Genomic DNA, 20,274 nt, shown 5'->3' with positions numbered 1-20,274 from the left:
CAGTGTTCATAGCCCCACTCTCTTTTTCTTCTGTTGTATCAGAAATAAGTTTGTGGGTGAATATCAGAATGTGGCTCTCTCAATGACCCCTTAACAGACTGGCCTCTGGCCACTTCAAACTCACTCTTTCTCTCAATCAGCATTCTGTAGGCATTTATTGAGCACTGGCTAAGCATGACGCACTGTGCCAAGGCACCAGTGGGACAGAAGATTAGGTACAGAAAACACATGATCAGAAAACATTATTGGGTACTTTAAAATAATATGTTCAAAATCAAGGGCAAGGAAGATCATAGGCAAACAGCCAGAATAACACCTGTAACTGCATTAGGGCTGTATGAGTACTTGAATTCAGACTTGCTGTTGGGTACTGCACAATTGATAGCTGAGATAATGATTCTAATGGTTACGTATTGTTAACATTTGCAGCTTTAAGACAGTGATAATTAAAACTAATGTAACTGCTCCCAGGATGAAGACAAATATTCACAAGGCCACTGCTTTCTTCACCAACTGCACTCCTACCACACTCCTCCCCTCTTCCATGTTTTTCACCCCCAACGGCCTTTGCTCAGTTGTGGACACTTTCTGCTCCCATGAGAAGGTCTGCACATACTGTTACCTCTGCCTGGAACATTCTTATCTCCCCTCCCCATTCACATGAATAATCCCTATTTATCCTTCACGTCCCAGTTTGTGTCACTTCCTCAGAAACTCACTTCCCAGACTTTGCTAACCAAGTTATAGCCTCCTCTCATAAACCCTCCAGTACCTGACACCTCTCCTTTAGAGTATTTATGGCAATTCCAATTTTTAAAAAATCTTATTTTTATTTACTTATCTGGCACTTCTACCAGACTGTAAGTTCCCTGAAAGTAGGGGTACAATTTCTTTTTGCTCATCACTGCCTCCTCAGTGCTCAGCAAAGTGCAGGAAACACAGCAGACACTGGATTTAAAAAACTGTTGAATAAATGAGTAATAAATACATTAAGGTGTCATGAAAATATTACCATGGTGATTACTATGATAATATTAGAGTTTGAAAAGTATTCTGTGTTAGCAGATGGACATGAGAAAGTTCAAAGTGAAAGAAAGAAAAAAGCTATGGAACAGGATTGGTAGAGAAGACACTCAAATAATTATACTAAAAGATGCAGATTTAATGTGGATTCTGAAAGCGTGAAGAATGACGGGTAAGATACGTTATGAACAAAGGGGATTAATGGATGAATTATAACAATCTTCCCCCAAAAACCTGTGATAGTAAGAAAAATATAGACCTTTCCAACTCTAAGGAAAAGGAAGCAGTGACACAGAAAACAACTTCACATGGTAGTAATGGAGACTCCTTCTGGACTGAGTCTGAAAGACACAGGAGAATAAAATGACTTTAAAGATGAGTGGATTGAAATTCTAACTGAATCCACCCAGTAGATTTCATCAATGTGAACTATGAACTGGGCACATAAATTATGTACGCAGGAATGAAGCGAGGGTGTGGGCATGCGGAAATGCAAAACTGTGATTAATACATGTGTCAGAAATTAGAATGCTATGCCAGTTGGTGATTTGCTTTAAGCTTCTCTCCCTGAGAGCTCATGTTGTGAAAGATGCCAGTTGTTCAATCTGACACCGCCATTTGTTTTGGGTGGACCACCAAGAACTGGCTCTTCAACTCAGTTCTGCGTTGAATGAAGTAAGAAAACGGCTTCTTTCTCAGCCTCATAGAAGCTGGGGGTGCCATATACTATGCACAGCTGGGTGAAATACTTAGGTCAATAACCAAACCCTACTTTAGGAAAGTGACTTGTAGAAAACTCTTGGTTGGGGTGGCATGGATGGTTCCCAAAGGTGACTTACAAAACCAAAAGGGACCTGGAAAGGAAACCTGGTTCCCTCAGCAATTACAGAGCCCTTAGAAGAACAGGCTTGGTACTCTGATGATTTAAATGCTTAGACAGGAAGCAGTTCAGGGGACTGGCATGATATGAATTTCCTAGGCCCAAAGGAAACTTGTTTTGAGACATTGTGACCCGTTTCCTCTGCCTCTGTTCATCTTTCTCCTCCATCTTTTCCTAATTCCTGGTACCATGTGCCTTCCTGGCTCTGTCAGTGGTGGGCTTTTCTGTAATATGACTTTGTAAAGAGCCTATGATTAATTATAGAAGAGACTGAGGCTTGGAAAATCAATTGTGCAATGCACCTGTTCACAACCAATTTCACGGTTGCTCTCATCCTTTTAACAGCACACCACCAATTTCTCAAAGACCTGGGGTGAATTTGCACACATAGGGTCTGCAGAAAATCCTCTGGACATAATGTTAGCAGTGATGGAGAGTTACTTGGCTCCACAATACTTAATGGAATGACAGAGAAACTCTTTTGGAGGGAAACTTGGCAAAATCCACAAAGCATTAGGAAATGTTTGTAGCCTTTGACATAGCAGTAACACTTTCCTTTTTAAAAATTACCCGATGGAAATAATCCACATACTAACAAAAATTATATATACAAAGTTATTTATCACTGCATTTTTATCACAGTAAAAGAAATGGAAACAAATAAAACAGCAAGTGGAGGAACTGCTTAATAAAAAGTGGTGTATCCAGTTGCAGAAATTAAGTGGCTATCATCAATGGTACTTATCAAGACCAGGAAGCAAAATGAAAAAAACAAACCACTTAGGACTAATGTAAAGTAGAAAAAAAACAGAATAAAAAGTTAAAAGTATATGTGAATTATAAGTAATAAAATTTACACATAATAAAATGCAAGCAAGAAACACATTAAGTTGTTCCCAGGAGAGTTTTTTAAAATGTGGGGTTGTTGGCTGTTTTTATCTTTGTCTTTATTTTCTAAATGTACAGTTTTCTGAGTGTGATTTTTTAAAAACAGCTTTATGGAGATATAATTCACATATCATAACAAAGTATACAATTCAGTGGTTTTTAGCATATGCACAGAGTTGTGCAATCATCACCACTACCTAATCCTAGAACGTTTTGATCATCTCTACAAGAAACTTGGTACCCTTCAGTAGTCATTGCCCATTTTGTCCTCCTCCAGCCCATGGTAATCAAAAATCTATTTTCCATCTGTATGGATTTGCCTATTCCAGAGATTCTAAATAAATAAACTCATACAATGTGGCCTTTGCATTTGGCTTCTTTCACTTCACATGTTTTCAAGGGTCACCCATGCTGTAGCAATATCAGTACTTGATTCGTCTAATGGCCAAATAACATTCCATTGTATGGATATATACTTCATTTATCCATTTATCATGATGAACATTTGGATTGTTTCTACTTTTTGGCTATTATGAACAATGCTGCTACAAACATTCAGTTACAGGTGATTACTTTCATTTATTGTAGGTATATATCTAGACATGGACTTGCTCGGTCACAAAGAAATCCTAGGCTTAGATTTTCTGATGAACTGCCAAACTCTTTCCCAAAGTAGTGGCACCATTTTACAATCCTGCCAGCAATCTGTGAGGGGTTCTAATTTTCCACATCTTTGTTAACACCTGTTATCTTTTTTTTATTTTAGACATTCTTGTGAGTGTGATGTGGTAAATCACTGGTTTTGATATGCATTTCCCTGAGGATTAATGATGCTGAGCATTTTTTTCATGTGCTTATTGTTCATTTGTATATGTTGTTTGGAGAAGATATGTCTATTCAAAATCTTTACCCATTGGGCTATTCATAGTTTTATTATTGAGTTCTAAGAGCTCTTTTTATATTCTTGATACAAGACCCTTAGCATACATGCTTTACAAATATTTTTTCCATTCCATAGGTTATAGTTTTACTTTCTTGATGGTGTCCTTTGAAGCCAAAATATTTTCAATTTGATGAAGTTCAACTTACCTATTTTTTCTTTTGTAACTTCTATTTTTGATATCATATCTAAGAAACCACTGCCTGATCTAAAGGTCATGAAGAATTATTCTTCTTCCTATGTTTTCTTCTAAAGTTTTTATAATTTTAGCTTTTAAATTTAAGCCTATCACTCATTTTTATTTAAACTCTCTGTATGGTGTAAGGAAGAGGTTCACCTTGGTTTTTTCATATGTGGATATCCAATTGTCCCAGCACACCTGGTTGAAAAGATTATCCTTTGCCCACTGACTTTTCTTGGCACCCTTGTCAAAAAATCAACCAACCATAAAGGAAAGGGTTTATTTCTGGACTTCCAGTTCTATTCCACTGATTCTTATTTTTATTAATACAAAAAAGCACAATGTCTTGAATAATATAACTTAATAGCAAGTTTTGAGATTGGAAAATGCGAGTTCTTTACCTCTGATCATCTTTTTAGACACTGTTTTGGTTCTTCCTTGCATTTTGGATGAATTTGAGAATAAGCTTGTCAATTTATGCAAAAATGGCAGCTAAGACTTTGATACAGATTCCTCTGAATTTACAGATCAGTATGGGGACTATTACCACCTTAATAATATTAGTCTTTTAATGTCTGAACCTGGGATCTCTTTCCAGTTCTTTAGATCCTTCTTAGTTTCTATGAATGCTATCTTATACCTTTCAGTGTAAAAGTTTTATATTCCTTTTGGTTTATGTATTCCTAGGCATTTTATTTCTTTTGATGCTATTGTAAATGGAACTGTTTTTTCTTAATTGCATTTTTTGATTGTCCGTTGCTAGAGGATAGAAATATAATTAACTTTTGTAATTTGTTCTTATCTTTTGTAAACTGACTGAACTTCTTGAATGTGTGATTTTATAATAAGAAGGAATCATGTAAGAAGAGGAATATTAGTGTCTCTGTCAATCTTGGACAAAGAATGTGGGTACTCTGGGAATCTCCAGTTAGAATTAAAGACATCCATCTACAAATATGTTGCCCACTAGCATGAGAAGAAAAAAGTGGGGACCCAGAAGCTTATAGTTCTGGCAAGGCAGTACACTCAGCTAGTGTGTCTAAATAAAGTAAACAAAATATGACATAACTTGTGCTATGGACTGAATGTTTGTGCCTCCCTCAAATCCACTGGTTGGAGTCCAGTTTAGAACTTAGAGGAGGTTTAGAGGAGGTCATGAGGATAGAGCCCCCATGATGAAGTTAATGTCCTTATAAAAAGAGGAAAAGACTAAGGTTCTTTCTCTCTATCATGTGAGGATAATGTGAGAAAGCAGTTGTCTGCAAACCAGAAAGAGAACCCTCACTAGACACCAAATCCGGTGGCACCTTGATCTAGGACTTCCCAGCCTCCAAAACTGAGAAACAAATGCCTGTTGTTTAAGCCACCCAGTCTATGGTGTTTTGTTACAGCAGCCTGAACTAAGACTATTTGTTGGTACATGATCAGTATTATAAGAAAGAAAGGCAAACCCACAAGTGACAGAATAAACAAGAACACAGATTTTAGACAGTCAATGCACCAACTCTGAGAGCTTTCAAGGCTGGTAGTGGCTCATAGTTTAACTCTTAATGCCATAAAAAGAGAAAATAAGTTTTAAGTCCTTATATGCTGGGGAGAGGAAACACAAGATCCTGCATTAAGCTAGGCCTTCAAAGAGTGTAACTCCACTGCAAATAGGACAAATAATCTCTACCCACTAGCTCACGGGAGTGATAAGGGAGCTTACTTCTATGTCTTGGCTTTGGTTGGGAAAAAGCTCTATTAAAATTTCCTGGGATAAATCAACAGTCTGAACTTTCCCAGGGATCTAATGCACAGAAGGATGAGTACAGTGATTAGCATTGTGTTGTATACTTGAAAGTTGCTATGAGAGAAGAGCTATAAAACCAGAGTTTTAACCAAAGCAGTAACAACAACAACCAAACAGTACTTATGTGAGGTGAAGGATGTGTTATCAGTGATTGTAGTAAATCTTTCACAATATATACATGTATCAAACTTATACAATGTTATGTATAAGTTACATCGCAATAAAGCTGGAAAAGAAATCATCTCTGAACTTACACCTGTACCAAGTTTAGAGTCAAACTGTATACTTAAGTGAAACAGGTAAACCCTCTCCAGCTAAGAAAGTAATAGAAACTAGTATGGCACAGTGTTACCCCTGGATAACCTGAGAAGGGACCATAAAACCCACCTGAAAGGGCACTTCAATTACCCAGGTCACACGGGATTTACATGGACAAATCAAATCCTATTTAAAATGAATATACAACCATACATTAAAAAAAAAAATAAGAGAAAATGATCTACCATGAGCAAGACTCAGCAAACAAACAGAAACAAACAAAAAAAAATCACAGAAGGATTAGAATAATAAAATCTATAATATGACAGAGGCAGGAAATCAAACACATTTACAATGAGTAAAGGGATAAAATACAGAATAGCAATAAAAAAGAAATGCACAAACGAACAATATGTGAAAAATAACCCTGTTAAAGACGAGAGCAGATTCCTAGCAATCTGGAGAGAAGGGTGGGTGGAAGGAGAGGGAAAAGTCATCTGGGCTTATAAAAATGTTTCTCTGTTTCTCAGCAATTGTGTTTTAGATTCAACGTAATAGGAAACACGATATGCTTTTTGGTAAATGGCACTGTACTTAAAATTCCAAATAACTCAGTCTTGCTTCTTCAAGCATTAGCAATGAGTTCTATAATTAGAGCATCGTGATAGATCCTGGATTAGAAGTTACCAAAGGCTAACCAGGTGTCACAGCCACTTAGTTCCTCATGTTTGGGGCATCACATACCACTGATGGCATCCCCTCACCCTCCATAATGGCCAACTCTACTTTAGATCTGAATACCACTGTCTGAGTCAAATCTATTCCTTCTTTGCCACTTTCTATTTTAAAAAAATAAGGCATAGATGACGCTCTATTTTTTTTTTAACGCTTTCCTCTTTCAGAAGCTGATACAAAGCCTTCCAACTTGGTTTCTATTGCAGATATTTTCATATTTCTATAATCAACAGAATTCCTTAGTGACAGTGATCTGTGCCCAGTGATTTATAACCCTTTTTGGCTATTCAGGTCTTTGTCACACATTTCAATAGAACTGATTATGTTACTTTATTGTACTGTGTTTCTTACTCCCTCTTTCCCCTCAAAGCCATTCAGGTCAGTTACCTTCTGCTCCACTTAAAAAACAAAAACTAAAATGCTGGCTATTGTTTAAGAAACTTGTAGATGCTTGTGAATATGTAAAATATATTCTTTCTCTTAGAGAAAACCTAAATCTCCCAAATGTTAATTACTGGACAAATTTTACAGTTGATCCATAAAGAAGATTCTCAGTATTCACATTTTCACTTTATTTTCTTTAGAAATACCCACAACAATTCAAATTGTTTCTCAGAGTCACTTTCTTTACAGTTTAGATGAAGACAACATGTATTCTGTCTCTTCAAAAGATGCCAATTTCCCTGTAAGTTACTGTTCATACCTTTTTATCTAGATATGATGATTTTCTCATGAGAAATGCTGGCACACAGAAACTAAACATGTGTCAATGACTGAATACTTGGGTGGTGAAAATCTTGCTAGCCAGAGTTGCATTTGCTGAAGAACACTCTTTTTTGTGGGACACATGGGTTGGGTATTAGGAAGTGTTTAGACAACTTCCCCTTGCTGTAAAATCACTAGAGGTCACTAAGCTTTCTATTCACAACTAACTCCTTTCTTTATCCAACAAGAACCGGTTTGATTCTGTCTGAGTCCTCATGAATTACTTTCTTTTTTTGGGCCTGTGAATGCATTTGTTGGGCCAACTGGATTGAGACTGTTAAAAGGGACACTTGCATAATTGTGCCAAAATAAAGTATAGGTGCTTCAATTCTCCATTTAAAAATAACCTGTATGAAGAACTTCTGGAATGACAGAAAGTAAGGGCTTCTGAAAATATGCTCACCCCTAAAAGCAAAGAAAGAAAAATGGTAAAAGACTGTCATCATCAACTTTATCAAAACTTTGGAAATTAACCAAAGGCATGCAATGAGTATTACACAAGAAAAACGGCAGATGCTCAGGAAGAACAGTGAGCTTTGTAGTATTTTATCTTACCCTAATTTCAACTCCCTCACCCCAGTTTCATACTAGCCTTGAAAACAGTCTCACAACTAGGACAGCTTTGAAAATCAGTAGCCTAGCAATCACTGGAGAGGGCAGAATGAGTTTAGAGTTCCCCAGAAGCCTCATTTCTAGAGAATTTTCCACTCTTAACTTTCTGGAAGCTCTCTAAGAACCCCTATTTGCAGGGCTTGTATTTATTTGACCAGATTCAGAGCGTGCTCAGTGCAAACAGCCTTTTCCTTTGGCATTTGTTCAAAGCAATTAGTGGTAACTGTTTAACATCACAGCTGTCTGAGGTGAGAATAACAGTTGGGACAAACAAAAGACTGATCAAAAAAACTGAAAGGAAAACCAGCGAAATGGGATGTCCCTAGAGAGTTCTGAAAAGCTCCAATATTAATCCAGGGGATCTAAAAGACCATATGCATGTGTAGGACCATACATATGCCCATAAAAGATATGAGAAGACGCCAATATCCCACCTCCAGCTGACCCTGAGGCTCTGCACAAGCAAGAAGTAAACCCTAAAGCAGGGTTGTAAACTAACTGCTAAAGCACTTATGGCATGCCCCAGCAGGCACAGAGGACCTTTACAGCAAAGTCTGAGAGATTTATTTACTCAAAGAATTTAAGAAAAATTGTATATAGTTGATTAGCTGACTACTAAGATGAGCTAAAATTTTAGTGACCACACATTACAAAGAATATAAACTTTAAGAATTAGTTCAGAAAAGTCACTAAACAAGCAGCAAGAACAACAACAAAAAGGAACAATAAACCCAGAAAAGGAGGAATCTGATTATAAGAATGGCAACTTTACATTAGGCAACAAACAATTTTCAACAACAACAAAATGAGACATATGAAGAAACAAAAAAGTATAGCTTATACAGGGAGAAAGAAGCAGTCACTAGAAACTGTCCCTGAGGAAGTATAGTACATTGGATGTACTGTACAAAAACTTTAAACCCACCAATCCAATGAACTTCAGATCACAATATCCAAAGAGCTAAAAGAAAGTATGTGTATAATGTCTACCAAATAGAGATTATCAATAAGGAGATAGAAATCATTTAAAAGAAACAATTATAAATTCTAGAGTTGGAAAGTATAATAACAAATGAAAAATTCACCAGAGGGGAATTTTTAACAGCAGAATGAGTTGGCAGAAGAAAGAATGAGCAAACTTAAAGACAGCTCAGTTGAGATTACCCAACCAAGGAAGAGAAGTAAAAAAGAAAAAAGATATGTAGTGTCTCAGATATCTGTATAACAATACAATATCACATGCACCAATATATGCATAGGGGGAATCCCTGGAAGAAGGGAGAGAAAATAAGGGGCAAAAAGAATATTTGAAGAAATAATCGCTGAGAACTTTCAAAACTTGAAGTGTATTACTCTATATATTTTAGAAGCTTAATGAACTCTTAGTTCATTATCTTAACTCAGTAAGATGAATTCAGAGATCCACACTTGGAACATCATAATCAAACTGTCAAAAGCCAATGATAAAGAGAGACTCTTGAGAGTAGTAACAAAAAAGTGATTCATCATGTACAATGTATCTTCAGTAAGACTAACAACTGATTTCTCATCAGAAATCATGGAGGCCAGATGGCAGTAGATGGCACACTCAAAGTGTTGAGAGAAGAAGACTGTCCACCAAGAATTCTATATTTAACAAAATTATCCTTCAAAAACAAAGACTAATTAAAAATCAGACTAAAAAAAAAATGCCAGAATAGCTTGCAATGACCACCAAAACTTGACCACCAAAAAACACTAAAGAGAGTATTTCAGGCTGAAATCAAAGGACACCAGACAGGAATGTGAAACATGAAGAAACAGAACAAGGAAAGGTAACTATAGAGGCAAATATAAAAGACAGCATGATTATTTTTTAATTTGTAACACTTCCCTTCTCCTGATTTAAAAGACAACTGCATAAACCAACAATTATAACAACAATTATATCTTGATGGGCTTATAATGTATGAAAACTTAATTTGTATTACAATAACCACAAGAAGGAGCAGGGAGGAAATGGAGTTATACAAAAGCGAAGTTTTCTATGCTATTCAAATTAGGCTGGCATTAATCCAAACTAGATTTTTATGTTAAGATGTTAATTGTAATTTTCAGCACATCCACCAAGAAAATAGCTCAAAATAGAAAACAAAATACATTAAAAAGAGAATGAGAATAGTACATTAGAAAATATCTATTTAATACAAAAGAAGTCAGTAAGAGAGGAACAGAGGAGTATAAAGGGATGTAAGACATGGAGAGTAAATAGCAAAATGGCAGGTATAAATCTTTCATATCAGTAATTTTATTACATATAAATGAATTAAACACTCCAATCAAAATGAAGAACATGGAAGACTGTATAAAAAAAAAAGATGATCCAACTATATGCTGCTTAGACTTAAAGACTTGAATAGGTTGAAAGCAAAAGGACACAAAAAGACATAGTAAGCAAACGGTAACCACTGTTGAGCCTAAACTGTTAGGCAAGATAGCAATGGTTAATATCAAAAAAAAAAAAACAAAAAAAACAAAACAACTTTGACCAAAAATGTAAGTAGAGACAAAGAAGGACATTTTATAATAATACAATCATCAATCCATGAGAAATATGTAACAGTTATAAAAATATATGCATCTAACAACAGAGCCTCAAAATAAATGAAAGCAAAAACTGACAGAACTAAGGAGAGTAATAGACCATTCCACAGTAATAGTTGGTGACTTCAGTATTTCGCTTTCACTAATGGATAAAACAATTAGGCAGAAGATGAACAAAGAAAAGAAAGACTTGAACAACACTATAAACCAAATTAGAGCTAACAGACATCCACAGAATACTTTATCCAAGAACAGTAGAACATACTTTCTTCTGGAATGCACATGAAACATTTTCCAGGATTAACCATATGTTAGCCCATAAAACAATCCTTAATAAATCAAAAAAGGATCAAAAATATTTTCTCTAGCCACAATGCAATAAAATTAGAAATCAGTAAAAGAGGATATTTTGAATATGATAAATATATAGAAATTAAACAACAGATTCAAATAACCAATTGGACAAAAAATTAGTCAAAGGGAATTAGAAAATACCTTAAGAATAAAAATAAAAAAAATATATATATATCAAAATTTATGAGATGCAGCTAAAGGAGTGTTTAGAAGGAAATTTATAGCTCTAAGTGCCCTTATTAAAGAAGAAAAGTCTCAAATCAATAATCTGACCTTGCACACACACACAAAATGCAACCGAAGCAGATGGAAGTAAATTGATAAAGATTACAGTAGAAATTTATGAAATTGAGAATAGACTTAGCTAGATGGACCAAATAAAAAAGAAGACTCAAATTACTATATTAAGAAGAGACGTGTATCAGTACCACTCCTAGAGAAATTAGTAGACATTACACAGGAATACTATGAATAATTGTACAGCAACAAATCAGGTAATGGATGAAATGGGAGGTCTACACACAACTTACTGAAACTGAAAGAAGAAATACAAAGTGTGAACAGATATATAACAAGCAAAGAGACTGAAATAGTAATCAAAACATTCCATAAGATAAGCCCAGGCTCAGATGGCTTCACTGGGAAAGACTATCAAATGTTTAAGAATCATTACTAATATTTCATAAACTGTTCCAAAAAGTAGAAAAGGAGGGAATGTGTCCCAACTTGCTCTATGTGGCCAATATTACCCTGATACTAAAACCAGACAGAGACATAACAGTAAAAGAAAACTACAGACCAATATCCTTTATGATTTATAAATGCAAAAATCCTCAAAAAATACTAGCAAACCAAATCCAGCAAGACATAAAAAGGATTATACAAAAACTGACAAAACTCCACAACAAAAATGCAATTTATCCCCTAGGGATGGAAGATGGATTCAACATATGAAAAATCAATGTTGTATGCCATATTCATAGCATAAGGGACAAAAACCACATGATTGTTTGACAAAAATCCAACATACTTTCACAGTAAAACACTCAACAAATTAGGAATAGACAGGAATTTCCCCAACCTGATAAATGCTACTTATGAAAGACCCACAGCTAACATCTTACCAAATAGTAAAGGACAGAATGCTTTTCTTCTAAGATCAGGAACAAGATAAGCATATCCATTCTTGACACCTTTATTTGTATGGAGGTTTTAGTCAGGGCAATTATGAAGAAAAATAAATAAAATGCATTCAGATTAGAAAAAATAAGTCAAAGTTTCTCCATTTGCAGGTCATATGATTCGTATGTAGAAATTCAAGGAATCCACTCAAAAATCATTAGGCCCAAAAAGTGAGTTCAGAAAGGATGTGGGATGCAAAAACAACTTAAAAATCAATTGTATTTCTATATACTAGTAATCAACAATTCTAAAATAAAATCAAGACAATTATATTTACAACAGTACCAAAAATCATAAAACACTAAGAAATAAATACAAAAGAAGTGTAAAATTTATCACCAAAAACTTTTATAAAGCATTCTGAAATAAACTAAAGGAGACCTAAATAAATAGAAAGACACCCCATATCTATGGATCAGAAGACTTAATATGGTTAAGATAGCAATATATTCCAAACTGACCTACCAACTCAACCTAATCCCTATCAAAATCCCAGCTGCTACTTTTGCAGAGGTGAAAAAGGTGATCCTAAAATAAAATTCTTATGAAAATAGAAGGAACCCAGAATAACCAAAACAATCTTGAAAATAACAAGAATCTTTCTGAGCTGGCAAGAATTTTCTGAAATAATGTACATGTCTGTGAACATACTAAAAACCTACTGAACACTTTAAAAGGGAGAATTTTTCAGTATGTGAATTCTCTCAATAATGCCGTTTTAATTTAAGACAATCTGTGGCAGACACGTCAGGCCAAATGTATTGGTGGTGTTGAGTTTAGTCTGCTTTCCTTCTATTTCTTTCACACTGAGAGATATCAGCATATTTATGCTTTATTTAGAATCATTGATTCAGAATTACTTTCTAGAAAATAATATTCAATATACAAGTTCAGAGTCATTACTCATCCCATAAATGAGTGTTTCTAAGAATCTGTCAATTCGGTCATAATGAGCAACATTCACCAGGTGTGATCAATACTGGTCCTGCAAATGTTCTTCAATGGAACGATGATTTTAAGGATCTTTATGAAAGTTATAAGAGGCCTTATTTTGCAAAGTGTTCACTGTGTGGTATAAGTGCCTCAACAGAAGGTCAGAATTGTTGGAAGAAGACCAGATGTCAATGTTTTTCACCCGCTTGGTTAAAAATCAAGGGAACACATTCAAGCGTTTTCCCTATTCCTTTCTGCCAGATGTTGGTCTCTGTAAGATCAGATCATCTGTACTCTTAAATTATGGATTACTGATTTTCAAAACACTAGGCTAACAAGCTTCCATGGATAAGTATGAAATAAATATTTCATGAAAGAAGAGCAGCAGGCCTAGATCACTAACTCTAATTTCAGATTTCACTTCCCTGCTTTTTCCTTTTTGACTTCTTAGATTAAGGAGACACAAAGAAGAAGAAGGAAAAAGCCTAAGGCTATTCGAAGACAACATTTATCACGTGCTGAAAGATTCTTTTAAGGTGTCTTATGTATTTTGGAGAGAATATTAAAGAAAGGAGAAGGGTTTTGCATAGCAAAGTTTAGAGCAGAAAGAAACCAACAATCAGGAACTAGTATTTATTTTACCTCTTGATTTTCACAAAACATGATATTGACCTTAAGATAACCCATTCAAACTCCCCTCTCATGGACAAGTGGCACCAGGATCAATCTATTCAGAGGGAGAAGTCACCTTGAAAGACACAAAACTCTGTATCAGGCATACTGTCTATGTCAGCTGAGGCTAGTGCTGTGGTACATACCACCAGGAATGAGGACCAGTACGTATTTCAACTGAAAAGACTCCCTCGGGTTACCATGGATGGGAGACATATCAACAAATGCACACATCTGAAGGCATGACTCAGACGATGGTTGTGCTAAGGACGGGTGTTTTGTGGAGAATGCATGTGGCATCATTTATAAAACTCAAAAGCTATTTAGCTGTCGCTTACTGAACACTTCCTATATCCCAGCTCTTTATGTATATCATCTTAAGTGGTAGATGCCTTTATCCATCATTTCCATTTTAAAGAGAAAGACATGGAAGTGTAGGTAGATTTATTAACTAACCCAAGGTGATTGAGTTGGTAAAGATTTATCTGGGATGTACACTAAGATGTGAGATTCAAAAGCCCATGCACTTAACCATAATCCTATTTATCTCCTCAAAAGTAAAAATGAATCTGTTCAGCGAGGAGCTCTGTGAGAAGGACAAATGCAGAACTTCATTTGTTTCCCGTTTTCAAGTAACTGTCGTGTACAATATTCTTTCATTCTACAAATATTATTAAGTGCCTGCTATGTGCTTGAAACACTCTTTAAAAAACACTATACTTCGAATGAATGGAAAAATGCATCCGGTGAGAAGTCATGGGAGGGTCGTCGCACTGTATCCTTTCCACTATTTGGTTACCACTTTAGCTGGACTTTTGACACTAAGGATCGCTTTACAAATAGATTTATTACCAACTATCAGACTGATACTGTGAATGGTAAGAAAAATAATCTTATTTCTGTACCATTATGATTTTACATATAAATACTCATTCACTCAGATAATTATATAATATTTTTATATTAAATCATTTTTAGTTAACTTTTAAAAGACATCTTTTGGTATTTTGATAGCATTTTAAAGGGGGTACTAAAAAGGAACTGATAGGCCTATAACTAATCATCTTGTAGACTAACAACTGAAGGCAAATTAGGTGGCTGATGGTATTTATGTGACCATTTTTGCTTTTCTCCATCCCAGTCTGTAACATGTGCAAGATGAAATATTAGCAGATCAAATTCAGGCCTAAAAAGATGGAAAGTATTTTGTGTTGAAGCACAGAACAAGAAATACTACTTATGTCCTCCCTAAAAACCCTGTGCAGCTTGAAAAACATCCCACGTGCACAACAGAAGGAATCTAGCTTTTATCTGACAGGTTGTTTAAGAAGTTTGGCCTCTGGCTTCCTTTCTGTTGCAGCAACTTAACTTTTCATGTAGTAACTGTCCAGCATACTTTTTTTTTCATGCAAATTTCCTTGTCAAAACTACAAACGAACACCTGATCAAAGGTCAGACCTCCTTCAGATTCTCATTTGATAAAGAAATTTCTGTTTCATCTTTGGTGTTCAGGCCAGTTTGAGAAAGTGTTACCTGACAGAGAAATTACTGATGCACTTCTTCCTGGTCCTCTTTAAAGTTGTCCCACTTCCCTCCTTTTTCTTCTTTTAAATCTTATGGGTATTTCAATTTAAATATGTTTTCACTTTTTAATGGGATACTTAAATAAACTGCCAACAGAATGTGTACTTTTCTTGTGAACTGACATTGAACTGCTGGTAGATAACATCCAGCAACTGATAGAGTAATTTATCCATAGTTTTATCCATAGTTTTTCATGCTTAACTTGTAGAAGTCAGGTATAGATATGCCTAGAGAAGGCAGGTTGTTACCTAGGGCCAAACAAGGACTTTTTTTTTTCTCTTCAAATATTCTTATGTCTTTCTTTCTGAGAAGAATAAAGAAAAGAGGAACAAAGAAATTCTTAAATTAGCTCATATAAATATACTATTATTCTGTAGTCAGTTGCTTCACACTACAAATTTAAGCAAAGATATTCATTCATTTAGTATGTTTTCAGTTACTGAAGAGAAGGTTAACTAGGAGATGCTAAAAGCACCACTGGAATTTTCATCAGGACTGCTTTTTAGTGAGTTGTAAGTGGTATAGCCTTGAAAACTCCAGTAAGATGGTAAAGTATAAATACTGGAAAATTCTATCGCAAAACCAACACTGTAATAATGATGTGTGAAGAAACAGCACTGCTGATTATAACACGAAACTTCCTCTGACAAAGAAGAAATTGTTAGGTGAAAATTTCGGTGATCTGAATACCACTGTACCATGTGGAAAACTTCACTGTCTAATAAAGGGAACAGTGACCACTGGAAGAAAGACTGTGAAAAGAGACAGACTGGGTTTGAACCCTCATCCTGGTACTTCCTAGGTTCTTGACGTTGTGCCATTTAGTGAGTTTTCTGAGAGCCAATTTGCTCAGCTATAAAATGAGGATATAAAGTTCCTTACTCAGGAGCACTCAGTAGATGCTACCCTTTCTTCCTTTGCCTTTTACATTTAAGAAGTATATTTACATATAGTAGTACATGTAATAATTAAATATAGTAATAGTGTTGTAGAAAAGCCACATGAAACATTTTTCTTCATTACTCATTAAAAAAGGGGAAGATTAGCAAGGTGAACTGGCCAGCCTAGAGTCCCACAGCTAAGATGTGGGCCAAGGATTTGTGTTCAGACGTTCTCTCTCCCCAAGGAAAGAGCTCTTTTCTCTATTTTCTTATGAGAACAACCTGAAGACTAGCAGAAAACGTTTCCCAGAACTAAAGATAAAAAGAAGCCACAACATGACAGGTAGGAATGGCAGAGACGTGGTCTAGTCAGGACCCACATCCTTGGGCTGGTGATTCACAAATGGGAGGACTATTACAGCCGCAGAGGTCTTCCCCAGGAAGGGGGGTTCTGAGTCCCATATCCAGTTCCCCAGCCCAGGGGCTACTGTACTGAGAAGATGAGGCCCCAGAATGTGTGACTTTGCAAATGAGCAGGACTGACATTCAGGAGAGCCAGAGGGCTCCAGGGCACAGACACCCTGCTTTTGAAGGATGCATACAAAATCTCACAAACCTGCGAGTCCCAGCACAGAGGCAGCAGTCTGAAAGGAGCCTGGGTCACACCCACTTGCTGATCTTAAAAGAGTCTCCCCAAGAGGCAGAAGTCCCTTGGGGACAGAGACGCTGGCAGCAGCCACTTCGGGAGCTTGTTCTACTGCCATGACACTGGAGCTGGGAAGCACCCTCCCGCTCCTATTAAGAGCGGGATGCGAGCCTGACTCACAAGTGAGCCCACAGCAGCTGTGCATGACCAGACCACGTGGGGTCCCAGCCCTGCTCTGCAGTGGGTCAGCAGCAGCTGTGTGCTGCAGAGCTGTGCAGCCAGCCACGTGGGGAGCCTGCTTTGTGTACCAGTGGGCTTATAGCAGCCACAGGCCACAAGGTTGTGTGGGAGGCCTGTCCCATTCTTCAGCGGGCCTTAAATGTAAGCCCTGAAACCATAAAACTCCTATCAGAAAACAGAGGCAGGATGGTGCTTGACATTGGTCTTACTAATATTTTTTTGGACCTGCCTCTTTAGGCAAGGGAAACAAAAGCAAAAATAAAGAAATGGCACTACATCAAACTAAAAAGCTTTTGCTCAGTGAAGGAAACCAACAAATGAAAAAGCAGCCTACTGATTGGGGTGAGATATTCGCAAACAATGTATCTGATAAGAAGTTAATATTCCAAATCTATAAAGAACTGATGTAACTCAGTATCCAAAAAACAAACTCAATTAAAAAATGGGCAGAGGATCTGAATAGACATTTTTCCAAAGAAGATGTATAGGTTGCCAAAAGACACATGAAAAGATGCTCAATATCACTAATCATTATGGAAATGCAAATCAAAACGACAGAGATACCACCTCACACCTGTCAGAATGGCTACTATTGAAAAGACAACAAATAAGTGTTGGTGAGAATATGGAGAACAGGGAAACCATGCGCACTGTTGGTGGGATTGTAAATTAGTGCAGCCACTACGGAAAAGTATGGAAGTTCCTGGAAAAATAAAAAATAGTACTGCCATGTGATCCAGTAATTTGACTTCTGGGTATTTATCCAAAGGAAAAAAATTAATTCAAAATATATATGCACTCCAATGTTCGCTGCAACATTATTTACAATAGCCAAGATATGGAAGCAACTTAAGTGAATGGATAAACAAGACATGGTCTATATATATACAATGAGATAATACTCAGCTATTAAAAAAGTGAAATCTTACCATTTATGACAACATGGATGGATCTAGAGGATATCATCTGAGTGAAGTCAGTCAGAAAGAGAAAGACATATACCATAAGATCTCACTTTTTTATGGAATCCAATAAAACAAAACAAAATGAAAACAGACTTGAAGATACAAAGAACAAGCAGGTGTTTGCCAGAGGTGGGGGGGGCAGGGACTTTGGTGAAATACGGGATTAAGAAGTACATACCTCCAATTTCCTAATAAATAAGCCATGGAGATATACCATACAGCATTATAAATATGGCCAGTAATAATGTAATGATGTATGGGGACAGTTGGTCACTAGACTTACTGTAGCGGTCTTTTCATAACGTGAGAAACATCAAATCACTATGTAGGACATATAAGCTACTCTTGACTACTGAGCATTTATTTGACCTGCAGCTAGTTCAAATGACGTGTGATATAAGTGTAAGACACACATCAAATTGGAAAGATTAAGTAGAGGAAAAAAAAAAAGTAAAATATCCCAGACTTTCTAATTACATGCCCAAATGATAATATTTTAGATATACTGGGTTAAATAAAATACATTATTAAAATTGACTTCAACTATTTTTTATTCTTTTTTAACGTGGCTAGTATAAATCTTTAAATTGCTTATGTGGTTCACATTATTATTATTGGCTTGTGTTGCCCTTGACAACCTAAACTCTGCCACCTTCTCTAGCTTCATTCTTACTTGCTCAGTTGCTACACTTCAGTTATCAGCCTGGTCCTTCCTAAAACACCCCAACATGTTCCTACCACAGGGCCTTTGCCATTGCTGTTTCCTCAGTCTAGAATGGTCTTCCCCCACATTTTCCCAGGGCTTGCTTCTTCATTTCATTCTTGACTTCAGAAGAACACTCCCTAACCACTGTGTGTAGACAGAATCTCTACCACTCCGTATGTTCTTACTCTGCTTTACTTTTCTTTACAGCATATTAATCTGGTATCATGTCCTCTGTTGTTGTTGTTGTTCTGTTGTGGAAAAAAATGTATGGACAGGTGGAATGAATTTGTGTTTTCTTATAACCAACTTTTTGGATCACAGTCAATTAAAAACAAAAGTTTGTTCATCTAGATGGACTGTTTCATCTCCTAGTCTCGGCATTTCCATGCTGCCTTAGCTCTCCCCACATTTCTACTACATTCTTCAGTTCCACTGAAGGACTGGACAGCTTATAGCTCAAGGATCTTTACAGGGGTCTTTTTTTCTTGGGAGAGGCATTGTCTGGCCTTCCGGTGATAAGAGATTCCCATCATTTCTCATTCACAGGTGCTTAAGCTGTTTCTCTTCCTCTGTGTCTTCTGCTTTTAGAGACAATAGAGGGCAGCAGAGACCTTTCCACAGATGCATTCTGAGCTGAGACCAACAGTCTATGGACTGCGTATAGTTAGTCGGCCCCCCTTTCAGAGAGAATTAGCTCATGAGTCCTATTATGTCTAGGATGGGATGTACAGAAATGGCATTTTTTTCCATCTCTAATTATATGGATAATTCGAACTTCTGAAGAAATTTAGAATCTGCACATACGAAAGTTAGAATACTAAAGCAACCTTGTCTAAAAAAAATAATTGTAGTCTTATTGTTCATTTTATGTTCCCCAACTTCCTTATTAAACATTTCTTTTATCTGGGTTTTTATTTCCTTCTTTCGATTGTATTTATAGCTTAAGGGTTGGTTGGCTAAGAGGCTGTAGGACTCGGGTGAATTGATATTGGTAGATTTGCATTTATTCGGTCCACATTTTATCCTGGACTTTCAAGAATTAAAGCTATGGTGGTATGTAATTCCTGTATTTATCTGTACTGGTTACACTGATGGGTAGGTGATTTTAATTCTAACTTTCCACACGACGCAGAAATAAGTGTCTGCACTAACACATTACCATTATAGCATTGAAAATTTTCAATAAAAAACAGATATTCAGGACATTAATAACCCCCAGAAATGAGGTAGATAACATGCTTGTAAATCTGTCAGTTACGACAGTCACGCAGATATGCTTTCTAAGAAAGACCCAATTTCTCCAAAAGTATTTTTAAAATCCAATAAGTAGTGAGGGTGCTTGTAAGGAATTAGAAATAGTGTTGGTCAATTAGTGATTGTAGAATTAATGCTTAACTTCAGAAAACCTGCAGCTTAAGGTCTTTTTATCTGCTTGATTTATTTTTATTTTTAAA

Source organism: Camelus bactrianus, chromosome 17 (assembly GCF_048773025.1).
Source record: "Camelus bactrianus isolate YW-2024 breed Bactrian camel chromosome 17, ASM4877302v1, whole genome shotgun sequence".
Lineage (NCBI taxonomy): Eukaryota > Metazoa > Chordata > Mammalia > Artiodactyla > Camelidae > Camelus > Camelus bactrianus.
This window is presented reverse-complemented; position numbering follows the sequence as displayed.